A 17,950-nucleotide genomic window follows, 5' to 3' on the forward strand; every position below is an offset into this window, starting at 1 on the left:
GAATTTTTAGTAAATTTTTAGTAAGCACTTTGCATGATTTTATATATTCCAACACTTCTTTCCGGAAACCCAACAAAAAGGACATCTTTATATAAGAATTATTAGGGCAATAAATAACAATATACTGCCAAATTGTTAATGTAAAATCTTTATGAAAAATCATTTAGAAATTTATTTTATTGAAGTAAAGGAATCCAAATGAGAAAGTTCAAGAATCCAATACCATGAGAAGCAAAGTGGCAAAGTATATAAGAAAAATTTCTATTCTATGTATAATACCTGCAAATTGGAAGCTAAAGCCCCAAGGCCTCTTCATTAGAAACATACATAAATATAAGTTTATCATGCCACTCATGAATCTTCTCAATTTCTAGGTGAAAGTTTGTTCGAAAAGAAAGATTTTTGTTTGGAAAGTTGTTTATGGTATATTTCAATTTCTCAACTGGTGGCAATTCAAAGAATTCACGAGTTGCATTCCTTAAATTTGAAAGTACCTCAGTAGAAATCCCATGATTAACAAGTCGGATCAATCCCCATTTCTCAGCTGCATCACACATCATATTCTCAATGTTAGGGTCATTCCAATTTGATATATCGATCACGGGTATGTATTCTTCCACAATTTTGTCAAACATTGAACTATTCTTCAAGTTATTGAATGAATTCCTGCGGCAAAATTTTAAGAGACATCTCCGACAGGCCCTTGACCTCATGACCTTCGTTTATTAGTACTATGATATTATTTGAATTCAAAACAATTGCCATCATTTTCAAATCGGCCATTGGAATTTATGGGGCTAGAATGGTACTCATCACTAGTTTATCTGCAAATGAATAGTAATTACTTCAGAAGTTGAAAATAGTCAAGTTTTAGTTATTAACAATGACCCATAGGGTATAATGATTAATCACCGGTGAGTCCCAAATGTAGTTGGAGTTATAACTCCATTGTAAAGCTAAAGATTCATGCCACTCATGAATCTTCTCAATTTCTAGGAGAAAGTTTGTTCGAAAAGAAAGATTTTTGTTTGAAAAGTTGTTTATGGTATATTTCAATTTCTCAACTGGTGGCAATTCAAAGAATTCACGAGTTGCATTCTTTAAATTTGAAAATAACTCAGTAGAAATCCCATAATTAACAAGTCGGATCAATCCCCATTTCTCAGCTGCATCACACATCATATTCTCAATGTTAGGGTCATTCCAATTTGATATATCGATCACGGGCATTTATTCTTCCAAAATTTTATCAAAAATTGAACCGTTTTTCAAATGGTTGAATGAATTCCTGTGGCAGAGTTTTAAGATCCATCTCCGACAGGCCCTTAACCCCATGACCTTCGTTTATTAGTGCTGTAATATTATTTGAATTCAAAACAATTGCCATCCTTTTCAAATCGGCTATTGAAATTTATGGGGCTAGAATGGTGCTCATCACTAACTTATCTGCAAATGAATAGTAATTGCTTTAGAAGTTGGATATAGTCAAATTTTAGTTATTAACAATGACCCATAGTGTATAAAGATTAATCACCGGTGAGTCCCAAATGTAGCTGGAGTTATAACTCCATTGTAAAACTAAAGATTCATGCCACTCATGAATCTTCTCATTTTCCGGGAGAAAGCTTGTTTGAAGAGAAAGATTTTTGCTTGGAAAGTTGTTTATGGTATATTTCAATTTCTCAGTTGGTGGCAATTCAAAGAATTCACGAGCTGCATTCCTTAAATTTGAAAGTACCTCAGTAGAAATTTCATGATTAACAAGTCGGATCAATCACCATTCTTCAGCTGCATCACACACCATATTTTCAATGTTAGGGTCATTTCAATTTGATATATTGATCACGGGTATGTATTCTTCCAAACTTTTGTCAAACATTGAACCGTTCTTCAAGTGGTTAAATGAATTCCTGTGGCAGAGTTTTAAGATCCATCTCCGACAGGCCCTTGACCCCATGACCTTCGTTTTTTAGTGCTGTGATATTATTTGAATTCAAAACAATTGACATCCTTTTCAAATCGGCTATTAAAATTTATGGGGCAAGAATGGTACTCATCACTAGTTTATCTGTAAATGAATAGTAATTGCTTCAGAAGTTGGAGATAGTCAAATTTTAGTGATTAACAATGACCTATAGTGTATAATAATTAATCACCGGTGAGTCCCAAATGTAGTTGGAGTTATAACTCCATTGTAAAGCTAAAGATTCATGCCACTCATGAATCTTCTCAATTTCTGGGAGAAAGCTTGTTCTAAAAGAAAGATTTTTATTTGGAGAGTTGTTTAGGGTATATTTCAATTTCTCAGTTGGTGGCAATTCAAAGAATTTACGAGCTGCATTCCTTAAATTTGAAAATACCTCAGTAGAAATCCCAAGATTAACAAGTCGGATCAATCCCCATTCTTCAACTGCATCACACACCATATTCTCAATATTAGGGTCATTCCAATTTGATATATCGATCATGAGTATGTATTCTTCCAAATATTTTGTCAAACATTGAACCGTTTTTCAAGTAGTTGAATGAATTCCTGTGGCAGAGTTTTAAGATCCATCTCCGACAGGCCCTTGACCCCATGACATTCGTTTATTAGTGCTGTGATATTATTTGAATTCAAAATAATTGCCATCCATTTCAAATCGGCCATTGGAATTTATGGGACTAAAGTGGTACTCATCACTAGCTTATCTGCAAATGAATAGTAATTGCTTCAGAAGTTGGAGATAGTCAAATTTTAGTTATTAACAATGACCCATAGTGCATAATGATTACTCACCGTTAAGTCCCAAATGTAGTTGGGGTTATAACTCCATTATAAAGTTAAAGATTCATGCCACTCATGAATCTTCTCAATTTCTGGGAGAAAGCTTGTTCGAAGAGAAAGATTTTTGTTTGGAGAGTTGTTTATGGTATATTTCAATTTCTCAACTAGTGGCAATTCAAAGAATTCAGGAGTTGCATTCCTTAAATTTGAAAGTACCTCAGTAGAAATCTCATGATTAACAAGTCGGATCGATCCTCATTCCTCAGCTGCATCACACACCATATTCTCAATGTTAGAGTCATTCCAATTTGATATATCGATCGCGGGTATGTATTCTTCCAAAGTTTGTCAAATATTGAACCATTTTTCAAATGGTTGAATGAATTCCTGTGACAGAATTTTATGATCCATCTCCGACAGGCCCTTGACCCCAGGACCTTCGTTTATTAGTGCTGTGACATTTTTTGAATTCAAAACAATTGCCATCCTTTTCAAATCGGCCATTAGAATTTATGGGGCTAGAATGGTACTCATCACTAGTTTATCTGTAAATGAATAGTAATTGCTTCAGAAGTTGGAGATAGTCAAATTTTAGTTATTAACAATGACCTATAGTGTATAATGATTAATCACCGGTAAGTCCCAAATGTTGCTGGAGTTATAACTCCATTGTAAAACTAAAAATTCATGTCACTCATGAATCTTCTCAATTTCTGGGAGAAATCTTGTTCGAAGAGAAAGATTTTTGCTTGGAGAGTGGTTTATGGTATATTTCAATTTCTCAACTGGTGGCAATTCAAAGAATTCACGAGTTGCATTCCTTAAATTTGAAAGTACCTCAGTAGAAATCCCATGATTAACAAGTAGGATCAATCCTCATTCCTCAAATGCATCATACACTATATTTTCAATGTTAGGGTCATTACAATTTGATATATCGATCACGGGTATGTCTTCTTCCAAAATTTTGTCAAACATTGAACAGTTCGTCAAGTGGTTGAATGAATTCCTGTGGCAGAATTTTAAGATCCATCTCCGACAGGCCCTTGACCGCATGACCTTCATTTATTAGTGCTGTGATATTATTTGAATTCAAAATAAATGACATTCTTTTCAAATCGGCTATTGAAATTTATGGGGCTAGAATGGTACTCATCACTAGCTTATCTGCAAATGAATATTAATTGCTTCAGAAGTTGGAGATAGTCATGTTTTAGTTATTAACAATAATCCATAGTGTATAATAATTAATCACCGGTGAGTCCCAAATGTAGTTGGAGTTATAACACCATTGTAAAGCTAAAGATTCATGCCACTCATGAATCTTCTCAATTTCTGGAAAAAAGCTTATTCGAAGAGAAAGATTTTTGCTCGGCGAGTTGTTTATGGTATATTTCAATTTCTCAACTGGTGGCAATTCAAAGAATTCACGAGTTGCATTCCTTAAATTTGAAAGTATCTCAGTAGAAATCCCTTGATTAACAAGTCGGATCAATCCCCATTTCTCAGCTGCATCACACATCATATTCTCAATGTTAGGTCATTCCAATTTGATATATCGATCACGGGTATGTATTCTTCCAAAATTTTGTCAAATATTGAACTATTTTTCAAGTGGTTGAATGAATTCCTGTGGCAGAGTTTTAAGATCCATCTCCGACAGGCCCTTGATCCCATGACCTTCGTTTATTAGTGCTGTGATATTATTTGAATTCCAAATAATTGCCATCCTTTTCAAATCGGCCATTGAAATTTATGGGGCTAGAATAGTACTCATCACTAGCTTATTTGCAAATGAATAGTAATTGCTTCAGAAGTTGGAGATAGTCAAATTTTAGTTATTAACAATGACCCATAGTGTATAATGATTAATCACCGGTGAGTCCCAAATGTAGTTGGAGTTATAACACCATTGTAAAGCTAAAGATTCATGTCACTCATGAATCTTCTCAATTTCTGGGAGAAATCTTGTTCGAAGAGAAAGATTTTTGCTTGAAGAGTGGTTTATGGTATATTTCAATTTCTCAACTGATGGCAATTCAAATAATTCACGAGTTGCATTCCTTAAATTTGAAAGTATCTCAGTAGAAATCTCATGATTAACAAGTCGAATCAATCCCCATTCCTTTGCTGCATCATACACCATATTCTCAATGTTAGGGTCATTCCAATTTGATATATCGATCTCGAGTATGTATTCTTCCAAAGTTTTATCAAACATTGAACCGTTCTTCAAGTGGTTAAATGAATTCCTGTGGCAGAGTTTTAAGATCCATTTCCGACAGACCCTTGACCTCATGACTTTCATTTATTAGTGTTGTGATATTATTTAAATTTAAAACAATTGACATCCTTTTCAAATCGGTCATTGAAACTTATGGGGCTAGAACGGTACTCATCACTAGCTTATCTGCAAATGAATAGTAATTGCTTCAGAAGTTGGAGATAGTCAAGTTTTAGTTATTAACAATGACCCATAGTGTATAATGATTACTCACCGTTGGGTCCCAAATGTAGTTGGAGTTATAACTCCATTGTAAAGTTAAGGATTCATGCCACTCATGAATCTTCTCATTTTCCAGGAGAAAGCTTGTTTGAAGAGAAAGATTTTTGCTTGGAAAGTTGTTTATGGTATATTTCAATTTCTCAGTTGGTGGCAATTCAAAGAATTCACGAGCTGCATTCCTTAAATTTGAAAGTACCTCAGTAGAAATTTCATGATTAACAAGTCGGATCAATCACCATTCTTCAGCTGCATCACACACCATATTCTCAATGTTAGGGTCATTCCAATTTGATATATCGATCACGGGTATATGTATTCTTCCAAAATTTTGTCAAACATTGAACCGTTCTTCAAGTGGTTGAATGAATTCCCGTGGCAGAATTTTAAGTTCCATCTCCGACAGGCCCTGGACTCCGTGACCTTTGTTTATTAGTGCTGTGATATTATTTGAATTCAAAACAATTGCCATCCTTTTCAAATCGGCCATTGAAATTTATGGGGCTTGAAGGGTACTTATCACCAGCTTATCTGCAAATGAATAGTAATTGCTTCAGAAGTTGGAAATAGTCAAGTTTTAGTTATTAACAATGACCCATAGTGTATAAAGATTACTCACCGTTGAGTCCCAAATATAGTTGGAGTTATAACTCCATTGTAAAGCTAAAGATTCATGCCACTCATGAATCTTCTCAATTTCTGGAAGAAAGCATGTTCGAAGAGAAAGATTTTTACTTGGAGAGTTGTTTATGGTATATTTCAATTTCTCATATGGTGGCAATTCAAGGAATTCACGAGTTGCATTTTTTAAATTTGAAAGTACCTCAGTAGAAATTCCATGATTAACAAGTCGAATCGATACCCATTTCTCAGCTGCATCACACACCATATTCTCAATGTTAGGGTCATTCCAATTTGATATATCGATCACGGGTATGTATCCTTCTAAAGTTTTGTCAAACATTGAACCGTTCTTCAAGTGGTTGAATGAATTCCTGTAGCAGAGTTTTAAGATCCATCTCCTACAGGCCCTTGATCCCATGACCTTCGTTTATTAGTACTGTGATATTATTTGAATTCAAAATAATTTTTATCCTTTTCAAATCGGCCATTGAAATTTATGGGTCTAGAATGGTACTTATCACTAGTTTATCTGCAAATGAATAGTAATTGTTTCAGAAGTTGGAGATAGTCAAGTTTTAGTTATTAACAACGACCCATAGTGTATAATGATTAATTACCGGTGAGTCCCAAATGTAACTGGAATTATAACTCCATTGTAAAACTAAAGATTTATGCCATTCATGCCACTCCATTGCTTGGAGAGTGATTTATGGTATATTTCAATTTCTCAACTGGTAGTAATTCAAAGAATTCACGAGCTGTATTCCTTAAATTTGAAAGTAACTCAGTAGAAATCCCATGATTAACAAGTCGGATCGATCCCCATTCCTCAGTTGCATCACACACCATATTCTCAATGTTATGGTCATTCCAATTTAATATATCGATCAGGGGTATGTATTCTTCCAATGTTTTGTCAAACATTGAACCGTTCATCAAGTGGTTGAATGAATTCCTGTGACAGAGTTTTAAGATCCATCTCTGACAGGCCCTTGACCCCATGACCTTCGTTTATTAGTGCTGTGATATTATTTGAATTCAAAACAATTGCCATCCTTTTCAAATCGGCGATTGAAATTCATGGGGTTAGAATGGTACTCATCATTAGCTTATCTGCAAATAAATAGTAATTGTTTCAGAAGTTGGAGATAGTCAAATTTTGTTATTAACAATGACCCATAGTGTATAATGATTAATTACCGGTGAGTCCCAAATGTAGTTGGAGTTATAACTCCATTGCAAAGCTAAAGATTCCTGCCACTCATGAATCTTCTCAATTTTTGGAAGAAAATTTGTTCGAAGAAAAAGTTACTTGGAGAGTTGTTTATGGTATATTTTAATTTCTCAGTTGGTGGCAATTCAAAGAATTCACGAGCTGCATTCCTTAAATTTGAAAGTACCTCAGTAGAAATCCTATGATTAACAAGTCGGATCAATCCCCATTTCTCAACTGCATCACACATCATATTTTCAATGTTAGGTCATTCCAATTTGATATATCGATCACGGGTATGTATTCTTCCAAAGTTTTGTCAAACATTGAACCGTTTTTCAAGTGGTTGAATGAATTCCTGTGGCAGAATTTTAAGATCCATCTCCGACAGGCCCTTCATCCCATGACTTTCATTTATTAGTGCTGTGATATTATTTGAATTCAAAACAATTGCCATCCTTTTCAAATTGACCATTGAAATTTATGAGACTAGAATGTTACTCATCACTAGCTTATCTGAAAATGAATAGTAATTACTTCAGAAGTTGGAAATAGTCAAGTTTTAGTTATTAACAATGACCCATAGTGTATAATGATTACTCACCGTTGGGTCCCAAATGTAGTTGGAGTTATAACTCCATTGTAAAGCTAAAGATTCATGTCACTCATGAATCTTCTCAATTTATGAAAGAAAGCTTGTTCGAAGAGAAAGATTTTTGCTTGGAGAGTTGTTTATGATATATTTCAATTTCTCAACTGGTGGCATTTCAAAGAATTCATGAGCTGCATTCCTTAAATTTAAAAATATCTTAGTAGAAATCCCATGATTAACAAGTCGGATCAATCCCCGTTCCTCAGCTGCATCACACACCATATTCTCAATGTTAGGGTCATTCCAATTTGATATATCGATCACGGGTATGTATTCTTCCAAAGTTTTGTCAAACATTGAACCGTTCTTCAAGTGGTTGAATGAATTCCTGTGGCAGAGTTTTAAGGTCCATCTCCGACAGGCCCTTGACCCCATGACCTTCGCTTATTAGTGCTGTGATATTATTTGAATTCAAAATAATTGCCATCCTTTTGAAATCGGCCATTGAAATTTATAGGGCTAGAATGGTACTCATCACTAGCTTATCTGCAAATGAATAGTAATTGCTTCAGAAGTTGGAAATAGTCAAATTTTAGTTTTTAACAATGACCCATAGTGTATAATGATTAATCACCGGTGAGTTTCAAATGTAGTTGGAGTTATAACTCCATTGTAAAGCTATATTGCAAATCAATAAAAAGTGACGTTTTTCACAAAAAAAAAAAGCACCACGGCATTTACCAAGCTGTCAATATCTAAAAGTGTCTGTTCCTTTTCCACCTTTTCCTTTTCCACTTGCAAGAGCCTATTTGGACCTGTTAAGAGGCACACAAGTTAAAAAATATTAGTCATTGTTATCATGCAAAATACGTATCAACAGCTATATGACCTCCAATTTATTCTATAATCTAATCTGACTAGCAAAACTCATCATTTGAGATTTTCTTATGCCACATTTGAGTTGGGAAAAGCAAAAATGAGATATACACTTCGTACAGACGTTAGGAGAGCAAAACATTAATCATTAGTAAATATCAAAGTTAAACCAGAAAATTCTTTCCTATTAACACCAAAAATGCCACAAACTTAAACCCAAAATAAACTCATTTCGGTTGCATCCAATGAGATTAAAACAATATCAATAGAGCATATCAAATCAGACCAAAAATCATATCAACATATGCCCAATAGATCAATAAATTTCAGCTTTGAATTGGTTCATGTTGGAAACCGGAATGCAATATCAACCAGTGTCAGCAAAGTGCAGATATTGTTGAAGAAGTTTGGTCGGCAGCAAAGATGGTCACAGAATATATAATGCTTCCCTAACAAATTTCAAACTCCTAACAAGCTTCCTTCTACATCTATGACGAAAATATCTCTTAACAAACCTTGAATAAATATCATATCCTAACAAACTTGTACTAGTCGCAAATTAAGTTCATTGTTCGGATGATCATTATGAACATTTTTCATTTTTCTTATACTTCGGAGTTTCAGTTTGTTTAGGAAACAAAAACATGTCTGTAGTTGAACGAAAGAAATGAAATTCATTTTTGATATTGATCCTACTTTCCTGGGTAAGGTGAGGGAATTTGAGACGGGTGTATCACCTATATAAATATAAATATATGGTTTTTATACTATCACCTACAACGTTAAGTGGTCTTTATACTATTACCAATACTATCACGTACAACGTCAAGTAGAAGCAGTAAGAGAGAGATAGACAAAATAAACATCTCATGTCCTAACGAACTTATGCTGGTCGCAAATTAAGTTGGTTGTTCGGATGATCAGTATGAACATTTTTCATTTTTCTTATACTTAGGAGTTTCAGTTTGTTTAGGAAACAAAAGCATGTCTCTAGTTGAACGAAAAAAATGAAATTCATTATTGATATTGATCCGACTTTATGGGTAACATGAGGGAATTTGAGACGGGTAAATCTTAACTTGGTAGGCTCGTCACGAGCATTTCATGTTCAGCAAAAGTACAACCCCTCCCTAAAAATTCATATATATATATATATTTATCATGGCTCTGATGAGGGCATAATACCTCAACCTTCTCTAAACCCTTAAAACTGACAAATTCTGTTTTGCAGGAAAATGGCAAGCTCAACATCCAGACCAGTCAACAATTGGATACCTCCCAATCTTGTTAATAATCCTATTGCAAAAGATTATTATCTTACAAACAACAATGCAAGGAAGATAGAATCCGATATTTTGATGTTGTAAAAATTGAAACTGGACAACGCATTCCTCCACATCTTCGGCACCAACATGATAATATTGCTAGAAAACTAACAAACTATACAGTTCGTAGCTTGAAGGATCAAAGCTTCATAAGAAGAAAAAAAATTCAAAGATTAATCCTTCACAAACATTGGCTTAAAAACCAATGGGGAATGGAAGCACCTGAAATTGACAAAATGATTTATGAAACAAAGTAAGAATTATCAGTAACCATTTGTTAAAACAAGGAGTCAATACACAGTATTACAAGGAATGAATCAGAGAAGCATCAGAAGAATTATCAGCAATGATTTGCTGAACAAATGCTTCTAGAAACGTTCAAGCTGGCTCAATCGGCTGGTTCAAGTTGGCAAGCTAGTGCATTTTCTTGTGACTCTTCGTGGCTGCACTAACTGGCTGTGTAATTTTCTTTCCCGACTATGTAATTTTCTTTCCCTTTTTTGTATACGGTATACCCAGTTGTATTTTTACTTTTACTTTTTTTTTTACAATCCAGAGGATTGTTAAATTAAGTTGGAGTGACAATAACATGAAAAAGTTTGGATGACAATATTCATCTTTTTCACAATCAATTGGCAATTATTATTTTTGTAGCTTGCTTGTTATGTCTCTCATCATCGTGAGCATCTGTTCTTTCCTGTGGGCAAAGAATAAGGAGATAAAAGTCTAGACTACAAACGTTAGTGGTGAAGTAGAAAATTTGCCTGTTGAATCAGCAACTGCATAGTGCACCTTTTATAGAGAATGTAATTGAATTAGTATTAAAAATGTACTTCAGTCAAAATTGTCAACTCTAAAATCTTTTTGTTCATAAATATTCTGTATAAAATAAAGTACACTGGAATCATGTGAATTTCATTCTAGAAGCTGACGTATCAAACTTAGCACTTAAACTTCTGATTGCACTCAAAAGCAGTGGAGAACAAGAAGTTCAGGAAATGAGGAGTGATGTGAAATCAGAATATCTTGGTCATTGTAGTCCCTTAGGCAATAGGAGCCTTGCTTGCTATCACATAAGGAATACTACCAATTTTGGAAAACACAGCAAATCATCAAAAGACGATGAGGAATTTTTGTCGAAAGGGTTGTTCCCAGAGATGTACACTTCTGCAGTTTCATAGTTACACTTACCTACTAAGGTGATCTTTTCAAATCATGGTAAGGTAGCCCCAATCTTTTCAAATCGGCCATTGGAATTTATGGAGCTAGAATGATACTCATCAGTAGCTTATCTGCAAATGAATAGTAATTGCTTCAGAAGTTGTAGATAGTCAAGTTTTAGTTATTAACAATGACCCATAGTGTATAATGATTAATCACCGATGAGTCCCAAATGTAGCTGGAGTTATAACTCCATTGTAAAGCTATATTGTAAATCAATAAAAAGTGACATTTTCCACACACAAAAAAGCACCACAGCATTTACCAAGCTGTCAATATCTAAAAGTGCATGTTCCTTTTCCACTTGCATGAGCCTATTTGGACCTGTTAAGAAACACACAAGTTAAAAAATATTAGTCATTGTTACCATGCAAAATACGTATCAACAGCTATATGACCTACAATTTATTCTATGATATAATATAACAAGCAAAACTCATCATTTGAGATTGTCTTATGCCACATTTGAGTTGGAAAAGGCGAAAATGAGATGTGCACTTTGTACAGACGTTAGGAGTGCAAAACATTAATCATTAGTAATTATCGAAATATAGACGTTAGGAGAGCAAAATATTAATCATTAGTAAATATCAAAGTTAAACCAGGAAAATTCTTTCCTATTAACACCAAAAATACCACAACGTTAAACCCAAAATAGACTCATTTCGGTTGCATCCAATGAAAGCAAAACATTATCAATAGAAAATATCAAATCAGACCAAAAATCACATCAATATATGCCAAATAGATAACTAAATTTCAGCTTTGAATTGGTTCATGTTGCAAACCGGAATGTAATGTCAACCAATGTTCGCAAAGTGCAAATATTGTTGAAGTAGTTAGGTAGGCAGCAAAGATGGTCACCAATCTATCTAGATATAAAGTTGTTATTTTATGAGAAATCCTCTATGTGGACAAGATATAAGAAACCCTCAATATCTGGAGAGAAATATAAGAAACCCTCTATATCTAAAGATAGGATATAAGAAACCCTTTGTACCTAGAGAAAAATATAGGAAACCTTGTGTATCTCTGGAGAGGAATATATAATGACACACCTACACCAAGCCTTATCTTATCACCAAATCCTTGGAACGTCTAAATCACCCACCAAATCCTTGAAACATTTGAACATTTGAATCATCAAATCCTTGGAATCTATCATCAATTGGAGATATTACTTCACACACGCTTTTTGTTCAATTTTTTTGACAAAGGTATTTTCACTCTATTTAATTGTAAGTACAATTTGATTCAATCAATAGTCATGGTGGTTATTATATTTTTTAAAATTTATTTTAGGAAAAAGGAAGCTTATGTTCATTACAAATATTTTACATCATTCACTCAACATATAACGAAATAATATTGTGACTAAGAAAAATTATGTCAAAACAATTACCAAACAAGTCATTAAACTGGAACTATGCCATATATATAAAGACACACACATATACTAGTATCATCATCATGTCCCATGCAACTATAAATAGTTAAAAATAATTTAAATATTAGAATATTGTTAATTTAAAAATAATGTCACTTGTTGATGCCTATCAGTTTGTTAAAATTTATTAAATTTATAATATATTATATACAAAAACATATTGCAAATGGAATTATTTATCATTTGCAGCTATAAAGGAAACATTAATGTAGGAAAACTATGCCATTGGAGTTCGTTACTAATGTTAGTTAGTAAAAAGTTGTGGTTGAGTTAGGAGTTTATAAATCAAAAGTTAGGAGTTTATTTTCCATAAGGAGAATGTGCACAAGTATTTGGGAAGTCACGAATCACTGGTCACAATAAACTACATGGACTAGATCCGAACTTATATCACTGGTCACAAATTAAGTGTGCATCCAGATTAAGTCATATAAAGAGTCATCATACTGGTTGAGTTAGGAGTTTATTTTTGTAATAGGACAATTAGTAAATTTCAATCTCCTACAATTACATCTATGATGAAAATAATGACATTCGACAATATGATAACATTTTAAAACTTGAAAATAGACAAAAATGCAGTAAATAGTATAAAAAAATATTCTACTCTTTAGAAACTTGTTTTTATTTTTCTTCTTTTTTAGCATTCTCCTCCATTTTGAGGTGCAAATCAGCATTTATTAATTTTCCATTATCACTGCATTATAACAAAGTACAATAATTAAATATAAAAAAATAAATGATTTGTCACATTCAAAGTTGTGTATCACATTCAAAGTTGTGTAAGACAATATATAAAGATTATAATTTAAGAAAGGAAAATACTATGTTAAATCTACCTTCTCATGCAAATCTTTTTATGATGATTCCAATCCTCTATTGTTTTTGTTGAACCCTTTGATGAATGACATTGAAATGCTGTTGATCAGAATCATTTGTTGTACTTGGAATCTAGGAAGACGATGCTTCAGGTTGGTATTGGTTGTTACTTCCAACAATCATGATGGACGATTTTATATTTAAAATTAAACTTAGATAGATATTAATAATTGATTATATGATAGATATTGATAATTGATTACATGCTTATGAAAAGGAAAGAGATAAGCTCCATATAGTATTTGTTAAAAAAAAGGTGAAAATCATGGAATAAACGAACAAAGCACAAGAAGAGAGAGAGCAAATATAGGATAGAATGATAAGGATGATTTTATAGAACTTGGATGATAAGGAGGATTTTATATTTGAAATTAAATTTAGATAGATATTAATAATTGATTACATGCTTATGAAAGGAGAGAGATAACGCCATACAAAATTTGTTAAATAAAAACACCAAGAAATCATGAAATAAATGAACAAAGGCAAAAAAAGAGAGAGATGGAAGAGCATAGGCTATTTTATAAAGCATGTTGAAACTACTTTCTATGTTGTTAAGCCACGTAGGAAAGAGACAAAATAAAAGGATAAGGATGAGAATACGACTTTATTATATATATATATATATATATATATATATATATATATATATATATATATATATATATATATATATGATTTGGAGATGACACTTATAATCTTTTCCAATCTTAAAGTACTTTTAAATAGTTATCCATCAGTTATCTTTACAAATAATTTTTTTAATTTCCTAAAAATGCAATTGAATGTAATAGTGCTATATGTATGTTGATGTATTTAATAATACTTTGTAACATAAAAATGAAGAAACCATTTCATATCATTTTGGAGACTAACTAATATAAAAACAATGTGGTACTATTTTTTATTGATAGATTTACTTAAACAAAAAGCCAAGAGAACTACAAAAACAAATCCAAGCATGATGTATGCATTGACTCATTAAGCAAAAAAAAAAAAAAATACAACAACATCAGAATATGTTTCATTACATGGGCATTTAATGACCATTCTCCATACCATTAAAGATATAAATATAATATCAACCAACAACCAGTTACAGACTCCAAGCACTAATTTCATTGCATAAAGTGTAATTAATCCAAAAACCTACCTGCAAGACGTAGGATGAGTCACCAAATGCTGTGGCCATACTTGAAATCAAGGAAAACACAAAATCATTAGGGACTCAGGGCAGATACGATTCAAATTTTGTATAATTGGTATAATTATTGCACTTCTTTTAAAAAAATAGTGTATGTTTAAAGTTGTAATTATATTAATATATGAAATTAGTGTATAAAAATGAAATTATATGTACAACAAAATAATGTAAATACACTAAATCATGTAAAATATACAACTATACAATTCCCTAAAACCAAACCAATCCCAAAAAAATCACACTCATTTTACTTGTAACTGACCAAAACAAACACTATACATTGACAGATTTATACGTGTACACCATCTTCCACCAACAACAAAACACCACTCAAGTTAACAATTAAAAAACCAACAAAAGAGAAAAAGATAAAGAAAAAAGATAAAGCTATCAAACATAATCAATTTTCTACTTACTTTTTCCCATTCTATGTTTACTTTTGGTGCCACCTAATTTCTTCTCCTCTCTACTTATTTTATTAGTTAAGTATCTTGATTTAAATCTGCCGCACATTGTTTTTCAATGTTAGTCTCGATATTAAAACAAAAATTTACCTTAGTCCATACACTTTCTATTAAGAAATGGGTTAATCACATTTTATCTCCTTAAAGAATACCCCATTTCTCAGTTTACTCCCTAACCTTTAATTTTACTCACTTAACCCCTATTAGGACAAAATTGCCCTTGCATTATTTAGACTTTTCATTTACCTTATTTTCTTTTCTTTTATTTCTTTTTCTCTTTCTTCTTTATTTAATTTTTCCTTTTTCCCACAAAAATCTTCACCTTAATGATTGAAATTAAAAAAGAGGAATTGCAGAGATCTATCTTTTCCTTAAACGATTAAAAAAATATTCAAATCACTTTCCTAAAATACAATTTTTTTAACCTTTCAATTCTTTTAATTTTGGATTTTCCTCTTTCCTTTCTAGTTTCTCATTTTATTCCCAATAAAATATCTTAAGATGAAATTGTGACCTGATTAATAATCATCAATTGAAATTTGTGACACGTGGCATCATACAAAAAATCAAAATTAGTTTTTGATGCCTTTTAAACCTTTATCCAGAAATATGCAATTGCCAACTCAAAACAAAAATTTTCGTTGAAATGAAATTTCTATTGGGAAGGATGAAAGAGAGAAGAAAGAGAAAAAGAAATAAAAGAAAGGAAAACAATTTCATCTTATGATATTTTTTTGAGAATAAAATGAGAAATTAGAAAGAAAAGAGGAAAATCCAAAATTAAAAGAATTGAAAGGCTAAAAAAATTGTATTTTAGAAAAGTGATTTGAATATTTTTGTAACCATTTAAGGAGAAGATAGATCTCTATAATTTCTCTTTTTTAATTTCAATCATTAAGGTGAAGATTTTTGTGGAAAAGAGGAAGAATTAAATAAAGAAGAAAGAGAAAAAGAAATAAAAGAAAGGAAAACAAGGTAAATGAAAAGTCAAAATAATGCAAGGGCAATTTTGTCCTAAAGAGGGTTAAGTGAGCAAAATTAAAGGTTAGAGGGTAAACTGAAAAATAGGGTATTCTTTAAGGGGATAAAATGTGATTAACCCTTAAGAAATTGATTATTCCTGCAAGATTTCCTTCAGGGTTAATCACATTTTATCCCCTTAAAGAATACCTCATTTTTCAGTTTACCCCCTAACCTTTAATTTTGCTCACTTAACCCCCTTTAGGACAAAATTGTCCTTACATTATTTTGACTTTTCATTTACCTTGTTTTCCTTTTTTTTTATTTCTTTTTCTCTATCTTCTTTATTTAATTCTTTCTCTTTCCCACAAAAATCTTCACCTTAATGATTGAAATTAAAAAAGAAGAATTGCAGAGATCTATCTTCTCCTTAAATGATTAAAAAAAATATTCAAATCACTTTCCTAGAATACAATTTTTTTAGCCTTTCAATTCTTTTAATTTTGGGTTTTTTTCTTTCCTTTCTAGTTTCTCATTTTATTCTCAAGAAAATATCATAAGATGAAATTGTTTGCCTTTCTTTTATTTCTTTTTCTCTTTCTTCTCTCTTTCATCCTTCCCAATAGAAATTCCATTTCAACGAAAATTTTTGTTTTGAGTTTGTAATTGCATATTTGTGGGTGAAGGTTTAAAAGGTATCAAAAACTAATTTTGATTTTTTGTATGATGCCACGTGTCACAAATTTCAATTGATGATTATTAATCAGGTCACAATTTCATCTTAAGATATTTTCTTGGGAATAAAATGAGAAACTAGAAAGAAAAGAGGAAAACCCAAAATTAAAAGAATTGAAAGGCTAAAAAAATTGTATTTTAGGAAAGTGATTTGAATATTTTTTTAATCATTTAAGGAGAAGATAGATCTCTGCAATTCCTCTTTTTTAATTTCAATCATTAAGGTGAAGATTTTTGTGGGAAAGAAGAAGAATTAAATAAAGAAGAAAGAGAAAAAGAAATAAAAGAAAGGAAAACAAGGTAAATAAAAAGTCAAAATAATACAATGATAATTTTGTTCTAAAGGGGGTTAAGTGAGCAAAATTAAAGGTTAGGGGGTAAACTGAGAAATAGAGTATTCTTTAAGAGAATAAAATGTGATTAACCCTTTCCTTCATTATTTCGTAGGGTTATATGCACTAAATCCCCCTAAACTTTACCTTTAGTTGCGCTTTATCTTCCGAAACTCATTAAATAAGCACTTTGTCCTCTTATTTGATATTTTAAGATAAAAGTGCCCTTATTATTTTCTTTTTTGTTTATTCATTCCCTTGTTTTCCTTTTCCATACTTTTTTTTTATTTTTTATTTTTCTGTTTTACTAATTTCTTTTTTCACTTATCTCATGTGACCATTTTGTTTCACTTTCCTATTAGTATTACTAATTTGTATGCTTATTACAATATTATAATCATCATTTACTTACAATTTCATTTTGTTTTATTTATTTACACTATTAGAAAATTTAAAACAAACTATATAGTGTAAAAATTAACATATGCCAATCAAAATAAAAAAGTATATATTACTAGCAATTTGCATATTTAAAAGGATATTAGCAAATTACAACTTTAAATTACTTAATATTTAAAATTATATCCCAAATAAAAGTAATTAATGATTTTATTTACTTTTTTTGTGTATAGTTGATTGATTGTTACTATTTTTATTAACAATTAATTTATTCTAAACTCTAGACATACTGATTTAAGTAATGTATAAAATAGTTTATGTACAGAGATAATATATACTTTGTTACGACATAGATTTTATGGTCATTTTTTTCAATAACAAAAAGTAAATAAGTTAGAAATAAATAAAA

Source organism: Coffea arabica, chromosome 3e (genome assembly GCF_036785885.1).
Source record: "Coffea arabica cultivar ET-39 chromosome 3e, Coffea Arabica ET-39 HiFi, whole genome shotgun sequence".
NCBI classification, from domain to species: Eukaryota; Viridiplantae; Streptophyta; class Magnoliopsida; order Gentianales; family Rubiaceae; genus Coffea; species Coffea arabica.